The sequence below is a fragment of the Lampetra fluviatilis genome, chromosome 64 (genome assembly GCF_964198595.1).
Source record: "Lampetra fluviatilis chromosome 64, kcLamFluv1.1, whole genome shotgun sequence".
Lineage (NCBI taxonomy): Eukaryota > Metazoa > Chordata > Hyperoartia > Petromyzontiformes > Petromyzontidae > Lampetra > Lampetra fluviatilis.
In genome coordinates, this window is record NC_136338.1 from 3,193,658 (window position 1) to 3,198,783 (window position 5,126).

The following is a 5,126-nucleotide window of genomic DNA, read 5'->3' on the forward strand; positions in this document are numbered from 1 at the left end:
GGTGGGTGGGTGAGTTAGTGGGTGATTGGTTTTGACGAGTGCATGGGTGTTGGGTGGGTAAGTGGGTGGGTGGGTGGGGCGGGCGAGTCTGTGGGTGGTTGGGTAAGTGGGTGGGTGAGTGGGTGAGTGGGTGGGTGGGTTAGTGGGTGGGTGAGTGGATGGGTGGGTGGGTGAGTGAGTGAGTGAGTGGGTGAGTGGATGAGTGGGTGAGTGGGTGGGTGAGTGAGTGGGTGGGTGGGTGAGTGGGTGTGGGTGAGTAGGTGAGTGGGTGGGTGAGTGGCTGGGTGGGTGGGTGAGTGGGTGGGGGGGTGGGTGAGTGGGTGGGGGGGTGGGTGAGTGGGTGGGTGGGTGAGTGGGTGGGTGGGTGAGTGGGTGAATGGATGAGCAGGTGAGCAATTGAGTGGGTTGGTAAGTGAGTGGGTGATCGAGTGAGTGGGTGTTCGAGTGAGTGAGTAGATGAGTGAGCGGGTGGATGTATGGGCGAATGGGTGAGCAGTTGATCGGGTGTGCGAGTTGGCAGGTGAGTGGGGTGATCGAGTGGGTGGATGATGGGTCGGCGTTGGGTGCGTAGGCAGGTAGGGTGGATGTGTGTGGAGCACGTGGTAGCGAAACGTCGGACAACGCGCCAAACAACCGTGGCACACGCGAACACACGCGCGAGAGCTACGCAGCATCGCGATCACCTTTCACAGTCGTCTCGTCACTCGATTATATCACAACCAGATGTCGCAACCGGGTACCCGATACCCGTACCCGACCCGATACCCGGCTACCCGTACCCGGCCGGGTACGGGTACCCGTTTGCGACCCTGGTGCGGCCGGGTACGGGTACGGGTAGGCCGTGAGTCACTGGTGAGTCACCGTTTGTCACTCATTTCCCAACGTCTTGTCTCTCCTCACAATTCAAGATCCTAGAATCAACCCACCCGCGCCTGCAACATGGCTTCATCCCAGAGGTCGCAATTGGGTACCCGATACCCGTACCCTACCCGTACCCGGCCGGGTACGGGTAGGGTACGGGTACCCGTTTGCGACCCTGGTGCGGCCGGGTACGGGTAAGGAATCAAAACCCGTTTGCGACCTCTGATCACAACCATTGTTATATAAGGGCCATTACACTGGTCAACATCAACAAAACTTTTTTTTTCTGGCCTGGACTTTTGCAGCTGTTTTAGACTAATTTCAGGGTGCTGATTCCAAATCTGATCTCAGATTTGCTCTATCACATCTCATTTTATCCTAACGGCATACCCCATTTTCATTAACTCTGTCACTTATGATTGCAAGTTGTTGCGAGTCAGTGACTGCTTTAGTGTTAAAATATGGTGCTGTATTTCTAGGATAGTGTGTTTATAATATAATTTTATGTAGATATCCACATTCATTTAATATTTTTCTTCTGCAGTTTTTATTGAAAATGCAATATTTGAGCTCTCAAAAACCTGATGCGATAGACGAAAACTGATGCCAGATTTGGAATCAGCACCCCCCAAAATTACCTTACAACCGTTGGAATACCTTATGCCAGAAAAAGTGTGTTGACCGGTGTTATTGTTGACCCATAATTCGGAATGTCGGTGGGAAGTCCGACCGAAGAGACGCAATGAGAGATTAGATGTGTATCGTCCCAAGCGAACGCGAGATCCTAAGTAGCCAACCACCGCCCTTGAGCCAGTTGGTGGACGTTCCACATTTCCATGGCAGGGACCCACAGCCATGTCCCTCGTGGTTATGATGAACGTGCTGCAACTGTGTTGGGCGAATAGCGCGTTCGTTTTGCGCTCAGGGGGTAAATGCATCCCATGGTAAGCATCGCTATCGTTTGCGTCGTCGAGATCGTCGTCATCAGCACTTTACCACCAGTATCATCGCCATCGTGATCATCAGCAGCACGTGCATCGCCATTTTGATCGTCGTCGTCATCATCATCAGCAGCAGCATGATCATCGCCATTACCGTCATCATCGACATTGGCATCAAACGTCATAATCATCATGATGACCATCATCACTATGATCACCTCGATCATCGCCATCATCGTCGTCATCATCTTCAGCATCAACATCGACGTCAAACGTCACCATCGTCACGATCAACGTCACATCCGCCAACGTCACAGTCACAGTCGCCGTCATCAATCTCCGTCGTTTCGTTGTCAGCGCATCCCGCGTGTCACATTGGTCGCCGTGTTCTCTGCCTCTAAGGACATCGTCAGCGGCCGTACGACAGGAGGAGCATGAGAAGCAGCAGCGGACCACTCTGGGAAGTCAACGGGCAGTGGTCGTCCAGGTCCCCGCCATGGTAACGTGGAATGTCCACCGGTGGCAATCGGCGCGTGCGTACGCGAGGCGTAGTAGGGTTACAAGGTAAATTGGTCCGAACGTTGCATGGCCACACCTGAGCAACTTCATAGGTCCGGGGACCACTCCGAATGGATGCGCCAAACAGAGATGAACGAGAGAGAAGAGGGGGGGGGGCGGGGGGGGGGGAGGCACAGGCGCGGACCCTGCAATTGCCAGAATCACGCCACCGGCTGGCTGGCTGGCTGGCGGAATGGGCCTTCCTTCGCGAGAGGTCGCCTCGACGGAGATTCGTCCGTCACTTGATTAGGGACCTCACTCTTCCACGCCGGCTACGTCTCGGGAGAAGAGGCGCGACTACCCACACTTTACCCCACCCACCATCACCCAACCACCCACCCACCACCACCACTCGACGACCTTCCGATCATGGGGGGGGGGGGGGGGGCAATGACTGCTGCTGTGCGGTCTGGCCTAGTCACTCACCCCCCCCCCCCCCCAGTGGCAGCTACCCCTGTGCGGTGACACAAGTTGATTGATTATAACCCGACCTGCCAGCGGGGGGCATTCGCCTGCCAGAAGGGGGTTCGCGTGATGATCACTGCCGTGTGATCTGGCCTAGGGGACCCCCACAGTGGCAGCTGCCCCTGTGCGGTGACACAAGTTGTTTGATTATAACCCGGCCTGCAAGCGGTGGGCATTCGTCTGCCAGTAGGGGAGAGGGGTGATGATCGCTGCCTCGTGTAATCCGAATCGAGTACATTTCCCGGAGTTATGAAACATTACAACATTTTGATTCTTATTTTTTTGGCAAATTTAGACCCATGCCAGCGAAATGTCCCGTGGTCCCAAGGCGTATGACCCATGTGTTGTGCGTGTGTATAAAATATATCTAGCATATCCATTGAGTGTACATCTAGACAGAGTATACATCGAGAATACATCACGTTGTTATTACTTCTGCTGCTGCTATGGTCTACACCCTACAGCAGAGCTGACACGAACTACACACATACATACACACACAGACACCGCGACAATCTACATACGTGTCTATCGGTACATCGAGCCGCGTGTCTGTCCGCCTGTCTCTCGCACTGTCCCATCATCGTCTGTCCGCATTTTTTGGCAAGTCTGTATTGTCTGTGTCTCTGTCTGTCTGTGTATGTCTTGTCTTGCTGTACATCTGCCTCTGTGTGTCTGCGTCTCTGCTGGACATCTGTGAGAAAGAGCCTGATATATAATAGGATTCCTCCAGTATGAATATTCTGATTCTGTCTGTCTCTGCATGTCTGTCTCCATGTCTGTCTGTGTGTATGTCTCTCCGTCAGTCTGTCTATATCTGTATTTCTGACCATGTATCTGTATCTGTCTCTATCTCTGTCTGCGTGTGTCTGTATCTTGCAGTCTGTCTGTATGTATGTATATATGTGTATCTTATTGTCTGTCTGTCTCTCTTAATTGTCCGTGTAGTGGAAGACGCAACATTTTTCCGTGATCAGTGTTGGATATGTTTTCTCATCTTCTAGCTCTCATCACGATCAGCTTCCATTTTGAGGAAATAGTTCAGTTTCACATGGGGTAATGAGCTGTCGAGGAGAAGGGTTGAGGGGGTCTCGTGGAGGACACGTAGAGGTCTCGCAGAGGACATCATGGAGATGAAATCTCATGGAGGAGATCATGAAGATAATATATCATGGAGAATATCATGGTGATAATATCTCATGTCGGACATAATGCAGATACGATCTCATGGAGGACATCACGGAGATAAAATCTCATGGAGGACATCACGGAGATAACATCTCATGGAGGACATCATGGGGAGGTGAAGAGGTCTCATGGATACATTTCTAGGAGGAAATCGTGGAGAATTCCAATGAGGAGGTCTCATGGAGAAACATCGTGGATCAGAGACAAGAACTCATGGAGGGCACCGTGGAGAGGTGAATGGAGGACATGACGGAGAAGATGTGATGTCATGAGGGTCATCATGGACAGAAGAAGATGATTTCATGGAGGAGATCATGGAGAGATGCATGGAGGACATCACGAAGAAGATGTCATACAAGTCTTCATGGACAGGAAAAGATGATCACATGGACGACATCATGGAGAGATCTAAAGGAGGACATTGAGAAGATGTGATGTCATACGGGTCATCATAGACAGGAAAAAATGACGTCATGGAGGACATCATAGAGAGATGCATGGAGGATATCATGGAGGAGATGTGATGTCATACAAGTCTTCATGGACAGGAAAAGATGATCACATAGACGACATCATGGAGAGATCTAAAGGAAAACATTGAGAAGATGTGATGTCATACGGGTCATTGTGGACTGGAAAAGATGACGTCATGGAGGACATCCTAGAGAGATGCATGGAGGGTATCATGGAGGAGATGTGATGTCATACAAGTCTTCATGGACAGGAAAAGATGATCACATGGACAACATCATGGAGAGATGAATGGAGGACATCATGGAGAGGAGATGTCATACAGGTCATCATGGACAGGAAAACATGACATCATGAAAGACATCATAGAGGAATGCATGGAGTATATCATGGAGGAGATGTGATGTTATACGGGTCATCGTGGACTGGAAAAGACGATCCCACGGACATCATGGAGAGATCTAAAGGAGGACATCATGGAGATAGAATCTCGAGGGCTTCCATGAAAGACTCTGAAGGGGGGGTTCCAACGGACCTCAGGTTGAGGAGGGTGGCAGAGGGGAGGGAGGGGTGGGGGGTGACTGCAACAGGAGCAGCAGCAGCAAAGGGGGGAGGGAAGGATCTGTGCGGGGGGGGGGGTTG